Source organism: Herpailurus yagouaroundi, unplaced genomic scaffold, assembly GCF_014898765.1.
Source record: "Herpailurus yagouaroundi ecotype Mexico unplaced genomic scaffold, PumYag 181, whole genome shotgun sequence".
NCBI classification, from domain to species: domain Eukaryota; kingdom Metazoa; phylum Chordata; class Mammalia; order Carnivora; family Felidae; genus Herpailurus; species Herpailurus yagouaroundi.
The window spans coordinates 27,006,604-27,016,411 of record NW_024412412.1 but is presented as its reverse complement, the minus strand read 5'-3'; the positions used below and the strand labels follow the sequence as shown (position 1 = coordinate 27,016,411).

Sequence of the window (9,808 nt, the reverse complement as noted above, 5' to 3'; positions counted from 1 at the left end):
TCCTCTCCTGCCATTTCCACTTCCTGTTCCCACACACCACCTGAGGAAACATGGCTTCCTCCCTAAATGACTGGCCTGACCAGAGGCCTTATCCAGCCGGCTGACCCAATCGTGACTTTGTCTTATCAAAATTTAAAACTCAGTTTGTTTGTTTTTTTAGTATACTTTGGGGTGCCTGGGTGGCTCAGTCGGTTGAGTGTCTGACACTTGATTTTGGCTCAGGTCATGATCCAGGGGGATGGAGCCCCGAGTTGGAGCATGGAGCCTGCTTGAGAGTCTCCCTCTCTCTCCCTCTCTCTCTCTCCCCTCTGCACCTCTCCCCCATTTGCTCTCTCTCTCTCTCTCTCTGTCTCTAAAATAAAAGAAAAAAAAAAGTGCTTAACAAACTTCAACTAACAGCTTATGAAAGCAAAACATTCGCACCACCATAGGCTACACTCTTGTGATGGAACTTTTATTGCCCCCTACTTTTACAGGAAGAGCCTAGCTCTCAGAGAAGTTAAGTACCTTACCCAAGATTACACTGCTCAGTAAGTACGAGAGCGGAGTTGAAATCTAAAATCCACAGTGTGTTCTGATATCTTTGATGATGTCCCCAAATGTAAGAGATCAGACCCCTGGTCCATCCAAGAGCAGAAGTTCAAGGTTCTGTGTGTATTATTAAGGACATTTCATAATCAGGGCCAGGTTGCTGCATAGCCCAAAGGTCATCCACCCCAAATGTTTCCAACCACCTTAATAATCCAGGAAACTCTAGCACTCAAGATACATTTGGTCTGTTCTGAAATGCTTGGATCTTTTATCCTGAGCCGCTGTAGAATGGGTTCTAGGCCCATGGCTGGCTTAGGGGCTGGTTGACAGAGTCCCCACTGATGTTGAGGTAAGTGACCCAAGTTCCAGGCTCCAGCGTGTTCACTTGTGCACCCACTGCTTGAATCAGTGATCCTTTCGTTCATTTCAAAAGAACCCTTCGCCTCTTGAACCTCAGTTGCCTGTCGTGTGCAAGGGGGGCCGGCCTTCTGAAGGCGCAGCTCAGACGTGTGACAGCCCGTGGTTCTGAGCTCACCTGTGCCCTCCAGCTTCTGTTTTCCCCTTGTCTGGGTTCTAGCTTCCCCAGCCAGTCTGTTTCCGCATCCCCTTTACCATTTCTGTCTCTGTAGGAGGGTGTGGGGTGGAATGCACCTGCTATCCAGTCCTTGGGGCCACGGGTACGGGCTCCTTCCCCAGACTGGGCAGTGCTTTCTTTCCCGAAGGTGACCTCATCAGATAAGATCTTTCACGGGTAATGGCATCCTCTGTGGGACTTGGGTGGTGGGCATCTGAGCATCTTTGATGAAAAACCCTTGGGAAAACATCTCCGAGGAAAACTTGGTGTCTCTCTTTTGCAATTTTCTCTTTACGTTATTTTCTACAAGGGCACATTTCTTTTTTTTTTTTTTTTTAAGTTTTTATTTATTTATTGAGAGAGAAAGAGAAAAAAGAGAGAGAGAGAGAGCAGGGGATGGGCAGAGAGAGAGGGAGAAAGAATCCCAAGCAGGCTCAGCACAGTCAGTGCAGAGCCCGAAGTGACGCTCAAACTCATGAACCGTGAGATCGTGACCCTAACCGAAATCGAGAGTCGGACGCTTAACTGACTGAGCCGCCCAGGCGCCCCTACAAGGGCACGTTTCTGAAGGAAGAGTGGCAGTGCGACTTTGACCTCCCTTCATTTTCCTTAAAACTTAAGGAATGCCCCAGCTCCCCATAACTCCTTGTATTGGGTATCTCTGCTTCCTTTTCCTACCCTTTCAAGTTGCTCTCTTTCCGTTCTTTGGATTCCTCCAGAGATAAGTGTGAGGGGACTAACATTTAGAAGCTCTATGTGCCAGCAAATGAACACACACACACACACACACACACACTTTTGTTTATTTTGTACACATTATCTCCTTTAATCCCCACAGCAAACCCCTAGAGGGTATTGCTATCAATGTTTTACAGATGAGGAAGCTGAAATTGGGAGAGGTGGAGTAATTTGCCCTTGATCTCTGCTACATTGCCTATAGGGTAAGTTACAAACACTTCAATAGCCACAGTGTGAGACTTGGCCAAGATCCCTCTGATCTATACCTTGGGAGCACCTAGTGAGTGAGTATTCCAGGACAGCAGTAGTCAACAGACTAAGCGCCCTAACCAAGAATCAATACCTTCAGAGGCAGTTACTTGGCATTTAAATTGCAGTATGTCACTGGACACTGAAGAGTTTATTAGTTAGCATAAGGGATGCCAGAAATATTTCTGTTGGTGATATGAATAGGTGATGTATTCTAAAATAGGTCATTGGTTAGAAATATGGTGCAGTCTCCAGTGCCATTGCATAAACGAGGCTTAAAACGTGGGCAAATCCAGCAGTTTAATGCCGAAGGGCATCCCAGTTGCTCCTGAGCTCCTCCAGTTCCCTGCGGACCTACCAGAAGGCATGGCCTGAACTCCTGAGCAGACCTCCCGTGCAAGGTCCTTGTCAGAGCACTACAAAATGGGTTGGGTGAACAGGTCATACACCTGCTACCGGCATGCTAATAAACGTTTGTACCCCTGGCAGAATTGAGCCTAAGACTGGCTTTCACTGTCACTTGGAACACCGCTGTGGGGAAAGGGACATCAACTCGCTCGTCTCTGGTCTCCAGAGAACCCCGCACCCCAGCTCTGCGAGATGGTCCCTGTCACGTGCCGCACGATCGGACTGGCTTAGGCACAGTCCGTCGTCGTCCCGCAAAGAGTGAGGGGCAAGGCCAGAATGTGGGGCCAAGTCCATCTCCTTCAAAGCCCACGGGCCAGCTGCCTCTTAAAGAAAGGGTGAAGGCCAACGTGAGCAAACAGCCATTCAATACCAATAGTTCTGTCAGTCAACAAAGTAGGAAAAAAAAAATCCTCTTTATTGACTGAACTACCTTTAATCTGCAGGATCTTCCATTAAGTGAATCCTTAGAAATCCTACTTGAGTCCTAAGTTCTTTAAAGGTCAAGCTGCATATATAATCCACTTTAAGCCCTAACAGGAAATAACTGATGTTTGGCCTGAAGGATGTACTTAGAGTATCTCATGTAAAATTCAGTACCAGGCCCGTAAGCAGGAGGGCCGCAGAGTAGGAACCACGGACACAAGTTTCTCAGTGTGCCTTTTCAAAAGGTCAAATTTATTTTAACTGTGGTGTCCCTGGGCCCGGCCAGGGAAATGCACTCTCCTCTTTCATGTGGTAAGACTCCAGGCTGCTGCTGTTTCAAGCAATCAGATTGTCCAGATTATCAACAAATACTTATTTTTAGACCTGAAAGGATGAGAATTTCCTATCCGTCCACCATCCTGTGAAGGCGGTAGGGGCCTTGTTTGTGAGTATTATCAACAAGGATAGAAAGCAGAAAATCTTCCAGATTTGTTTCCATCCGCACTGACAGGTGACTGAAAGCACTTCCGAATCGGGCCCAAAAAAAGAAAACGTTGTGAGCAGGAAGGTCACCTCAGTGGGAATGAACAGTGAGCCGTGGTCTTTAAAACATTCGTCTTGGTTTTTCAAACACATGTGTTTATTGCAAGAGATTGCTGTGAGCATTCCCCCCGAACGCGTTTATAGTGGTGAGGCCAACAGGCTTACCTCAGGTCCTATGAACAGCCGGCTGTAGAACCAGAAGAATGAAGGAGTTTGGAATCCTAGTGTCCTCCCCACCCCCACCCCCGATCCACTTACTTAACTTCGGCGCCTGTGGGTTCCAGGCCAAGTGTTAGAGTTGAGGCATCATACATAACAATCTCTAGATCCTTTTATACTAATCCTTTAAAAAAATTTTTTTAATGTTTATTTATTTTTGAGAGAGAGAGACAGAGACAGAGACAGAGCGTGAGCAGGGGAGGGGCAGAGAGAGACAGAGACCCAGAATCCAAAGCAGTCTCCAGGCTCCGAGCTGTCAGCACAGAGCCCGAGGCGGGGCTCGAACTCATGAGCCGTGAGATCATGACCTGAGCCGAAGTCGGCCGCTTAGACTGAGCCACCCAGGTGCCCCTATACTAATCCTTTTGTGATAAAAGAGTCACACTGGAGCAGGGTTCCCAGTAAACCTTCTCTTCTCCACACTTCTCTTGAAACCTTTAGCTGCGGCCTGAGAAAGACTTGAAGTTTTTAATACTTGTCATCTAAGGAAATATATTTATCCCTGCGTCGTAACAAATACACTGAAACACATTTTATACCCCCTTTTGAAACCAGCTTCCAAGCCACAGCCAAGCATCTGGTTTCCCAAAGAGCTGAATGGTCAGCGCCCCCGGCTTGGGTCACTGAACAGCTGTCCATCATCTGGCTTTGTTCGGTGCCTTTATGAAGATCTGAAAGCGTCAGCCTGAAGCAGCGGTCGAAGTGAGAGAGGCAGTGCTTCTGAGACCTGGGGGCTTCCCCGGGGTTCTCCAGGTGAATTTCTTGATCCCGAAGGGAGGAGTCCTGTGCTTGAGCCTACCGGTACCTAAGAATAAAAGAGACAAGGAAGGGGGCCTGGGGACAAGAGCAAGAACCCAATCTGATTCTAACTTTACTCTGGAAACTCTTAACCCCCTCATCCTTATCTCCGGAGCCCTCCCCTGGACCGGTTTCCCCTGTTTGACACCGTTCCTTTGACTCTGTAGCCTGGAAGCTGTACCTTTCCGGGTAGCAAGGATGATGTGGAAGGTAGGATGACCCCACGGCAAGAAGACCCGACAGCCTATTTACTTCTTTTCCTTCATTCGTATGTGTTCTGAACACTTGCCCTGTGCCGGGCTCTGTGCTTAGCACCGATGCTCTGGTAGGAACTAACACCCACATTTTTCTGGCTAACCTTCTGCCTTACTCCTAGGGATCTAAAGTTGCCTTACACCTCACCTCTTGAACCGAGTTTGAAGAACTCTGTATCCTCCTTTGCCTTTCACCCAATCAGCAAAGACTTCCGGATTCAGCTGCTATATGTTCAAAATGCTGTCAGGGTGCACAGAGGAATTAGGTAAGCATCCTGTCCTCATTGTCTAGGGGAGAAGATGCTCATACAAAAATAGAATGCCCATTTGGGTTGTTTCCAGTTTGGGACCATTATGAGAAAAGCTGCTATGAATATATTTATACAGTTCTTTTTATAGACATATGTTTTCATTTATCTTGGGTAAATATGTCATCCAAAGGTCCACTGTCAGGTGAATAGAGAAACTGTGGTATCGTCATCCAATGGAATATTACTCAGAAATAAAAAGGAATGAACTACCGGTATTTGCAACATCATGGAAGAATCCCAAACACGTTATGATGAGCAAAAGAAGCCGGGCACAAAAGAGTTCATTCTGTACGATTCTATTTATATAAAGTTCTAGAACAGGCAAAACTAATCTATTGTGAGAGAAATCAGGACAGTGGTTGCCTCTGGCAGGGGGGATTGACTGAAAAAGACACATGAGAGAAAATTCTATATCTTGTCCTATCTGGGGTGATGGTTACACAGAAGTACACAGTGGTCAAAACTTAACACACTGTACATTTCAAATCGCTGTACTTTATTATATGTGGATTATATCTCAATAAATATTTAATTAAAAAGAAGAAACAAGTCTGCACAGGGTTTATTTGTGTCCAGAATAAAAAGTTAAAATTTGACCATTAGGTGTTAGTTACATAGGTATTTGTTGTTTGCGGTATTGTTTCTGTACTTTACCATATGCTTGAAAAATTTACAATAAAAAATCCTTTAAAAGTCCAAAGGCAAGAAATAGATATAGAATAACCAAACCATAGGGGTGCCTGGGTGGCTCAGTCAGTTAAGCATCTGACTCATGATTTCGGCTCAGGTCGTGACATCATGGTTCGTGGGTTCAAAGCCCTGCATGGGGCTCCGTGGTAGCAGTGTGGAGACTGCTTGGGATTCCCTCTCCCTCTCTCTCTGCCCCTCCCCTGCTCAAGCTCTCTCTCAAAAAATAAATAAACTTAAAAAAAAAAAAAAAAGGAATAATCAGTGTTAGGAGGGATCTTAGGGTTCATTTAGCCGAACTTCCCATCTTGAACTTAGAACTTCTTAAAATGTCGCTGTTAGATGGTCTTCCAAGCTGGGTTTGACACCCTCTGGAGCAGCAGATTCTAAAACCAAAATGATGATGGGGCGCCTGGGTGGCTCAGTTGGTTAAGTGTCTGACTTCGGCTCAGGTCATGATCTCACGGTTCATGGGTTCAAGCCCCGCGTCAGGATCTGTGCTGACAGCTCGGAGCCTGGAGCCTGCTTTGGATTCCGTGTCTCCCTCTCTCTCTGCCCCTCCCCCGCTCACGCTGTGTCTCTCTCTGCCTCTCAAAAATAAATCAACGTAAAAAAAAATTTTTTTTAACCCCAAATGATGAGTGAAGCATTCAGGAAGGTACAGAGATGGGGTGCTATGACAATCCAGAAGAACATAGCCCACTGTTCTCAGGAGCAGGCTCATTGGAGAGCCACCACTCTGAGCACTCACTCGGGGCCTCCACTGGAGGTGCAGTCATGAGCAAAAGCTGGCCACGTCGCCACGAGTGGCTGAGCTGTAGCCGCTGGGTTTGGCAGGCTTAAAGTTCTGGTTCTTTCCTCTCTGCTGAACACTCTGTCTCCAGCACTGATGGAGCTCCAGGGCTCCTGGCCGAGCTGGTCTGGAGGAAAGGGGAAAGGCCAGGAAGGAGACAGCCAAGTTGGAGTCTGACCTAACAAGGAGTCAGACCTGGGAGGCCAGACTAGATGCAGGCAAATACTGAGAAGAACCACCTCCCTTCCCCTCTGGACTCGGGCAAGGTAAAGAGAACATTCTGGAAACTTCAGTCCAAAATTTGAAGGGATTTTCTTCATGGCAACACTGATCACACGGCAGAAGGGTGGGGGCAGGCCAGCTACTCGACAGGCATCACAGTGCAGGTAAGTCGCTCGGCTAGCTGGACCCTCCTCTCTCCAGGCCTTCTCTGTCACTGGGGAAAGCAGGTTCCAAGGTCCCTGTCAGCCTCACTGGTTCTATGTCAACCTCTCCCTGTGCAGGATCAGGTCCGGGGACAAGCCTCCGATTAGCTTTCTTAATACTTAGGGGTCTAAAGTTGCCAGCGACAGAAAAGAACTCTGGATAATCTCAGCAAGAAAACGAATGTATTGGAAAGATAGAGGGTAGCTTCCAGCACTGAATAATCAAGTTTGAAAAGGATAGGAATCAGAGCCATCTGGGATCTGAGCAGCAGAATCTTTTCAACAGGCCCACTGAGACAAATCCATGCCAGCTGACCTCATGTCTGCTCAAGAGAAAGACAGTCTGAGAGGCCAGCCTGGTGGCTGTGCCCACTGAAGGCAGGCAGCTTGATTGACAAGCCCACCCAAATTGAGAGAAAGCATGTTTCCCCACAGGAATATCGTGCCCCTGCGGCCAAAAGAGAGAATACTGGGCAGGTGGCAGGCCCAGTACAGTTCCACTGCACTTACTGCCTGCTTTGTGTCCTTACTGGACACAACGTAGGGCATTTTCCGGATGATGTGACATTACGGTGCATCGTGGCATGCTGTGACCATCCCCCTGCTTGCAGCTCAAAGAATAAGCAGAAGAAGCCAAGATCATGGATTTCAGAATGTTTTCTCCAATGTTTCTCCAAATCCACCAGCCAAGCTATGCTCACAAACGCACGTTTCCAAGGTTCCCCACTTTGGACCAACCAAAGTTCCAATTGAGTAGGAGTTTTCTCTGAGCAATCGCTAGGATGGCCTTTGTGAATCACCTCTGTCCCCATCTGGCCCGAACAAGACTTCAAGTCTCCCCTTGCAAGCCCCGCCCCAAAGCTGACACTCGGGAAGCCTGTGCCTTTTCCCGGCCATGATGGGAGCTCAAGCGGGGTAGCAGGGGCCCACAGACCTGAACATTACCTTAGCCTCGCCCTGCAATCAGTGCCAACACCCACGGTGACCCGGACCGGGAGGGGGGACACGGCTGGGGGAGGAGGCAGTGGTGGGGACACAGGACACAGGATGATGGAATGCCCATCAGGGTAACATCGGCCGAAGGCTCGAATTCTTAAGAACCTGGCTAACTTCAATCACTCATGCACCAGAATGTGAATTCCTGGGGCGCAGAGTTTCTTGTCTGTTCGGGTCACAGCTCCACCTGCTCCACCCAGGGCAGCCGCTGGCCCATTCGGGAGTCATGAAGAATTTGTACCACGAATGGGCAACGCTGCTGCTCTGCCTTCTTCGCGAAACTAGTCTGGGGTCTCCACTAGTCTGTGGCCGGGCCTGTCTGCGGAGCGGAGCTAGAAAGTCAGTCCTGCCATTCGGGGCCGGCCGCTGGAGGCGGCCGAGTGACCGGGCCAGGCAGCCAGCAGGCTGCCGTGCAGTGCTCGGGGCTGGGATGAGTCAGGAACTTTGCACGGAGGAGCCGTGACGCGGGCGGGGGGCCCCTCTGGGCCGGCGCTCACGGGAGGCCTGAGCCGAAGAGCGCCGGAAGGAGAACAGGACGGTTATGTAAGACAGAAGCGGGGATCAAAGGCCTGCACAGGGCGCTCTCCCACATGGCACTATTCTTGGGCTTTTTTCTTCCTTCAGCTCCAGAGGATGTGATGAAAAGGAGGGGAAAAAACCTGCTGCGGAAAGAAGCTTCGTTCACTCGGCTTGGGAGACAAGCTCTCACCTTCCCTCAGGCCCCTCAGGAGCTGAAAGGGGGCCCATCGCCAGTGCCCCCAGCCATGCCAAGGGGCCTGGACCCACTTGTTCTTGGGAGGCACCTTTTGCAGGCCTGGCATCCTGCCACTGTCCTGTTTGCCACGCCCATTAGCGCTTACCCCGCTTTCCTCACCCCCACCATTCTAGTGTTTGGGGGGTCCGGTGACTGCGGTCCCCAACTGCGGCCTGCTCTCGGCTTTCTCACCTTCTGCTTCTCCCCGGTGGCTTCTGTGGTCAAGAAGTACCTCCTTGGCAACCAGCTGTGGGGGTTAAGGAGAGCTGCCTGCCAAGGCTCCCCCCCCCCGACCCCCCAGCAGCCCAGCAGAGATCACCTCCGGCTTTGCCCAGTACGGCTCCCCTGGGCCAGGCGAGGGGGTTCGCTGCACCCCAAACTCACTCCCGAGCTGCCTTAAGCTACCTTTGTTCTCCACTTGTACACACCTGGGAGCCATGGGGGGGGGGGGGGGGGGGAAGGGTAAGAATCCAGAGCCAGACACCGGAGTCACAACCCTGGCTCTGCGAAGCAGCACGTTCTTCCCCGGGAACCTCCCTGGGGCCCCAAACTCTGCGTGCCTAACCTCCTCTGTCAACTGGGGGGTCATTGCAGGACCCACCTCCTAGGCCTGTTGTGAGGATTAACTGGGCTCCCGTAGCACCTAGAACAGCGCCTGACATGCGGCGGATGCTTGATAAATATTTGTAATTATGATTACATCTCTCCTAACCCCTCCTACCCTTTAGGGCCTAATTAGATGCCTCGTCAGGGTCTTTCTCTTCTCCGAGCTCCCTGAGTACGTTCATCTGAACCTCGAAAGATAACGCTTTGCATCACACGTTGTCCATGGGATTCTGTGAGTCTGGAATGTTCTTTGGTGAGGCTCTCTGTGCTCCTCACGGAGGCTGTGAGCGCCCCGGCTCCGGGCACGGCCTCTCCCGTGGTGGCCGGTGGCCAGTTGCCCTGAACCCCTGCCGACAGTCTCTGTGAACCAGGACATTTTGGGGTGTGGGAGGGGGTGGATTTCTTACAAACTAATTTCAAAACTGTCTTTTAGGGTTTCCATATTTAAATTCAGACAACCAAGAACGATTTTTCATGATTCTATCGTGCGTGGAGACAT

The 9,808-nt window shown here is 49.8% G+C and overlaps 1 long non-coding RNA gene across 1 annotated transcript; it reads right to left on the bottom strand.

Moving 5' to 3' along the window:
- Positions 1 to 4,139: 4,139 nt before the first annotated feature.
- LOC121039781 (uncharacterized) lies at positions 4,140 to 5,809 on the bottom strand. Its single transcript, XR_005794981.1, has 2 exons — positions 4,886 to 5,809; positions 4,140 to 4,490 (listed from the first exon to the last, which is right to left on the bottom strand). It is a non-coding gene; the product is annotated as an uncharacterized LOC121039781 (long non-coding RNA).
- Between the last annotated feature and the right edge of the window lie 3,999 nt (positions 5,810 to 9,808).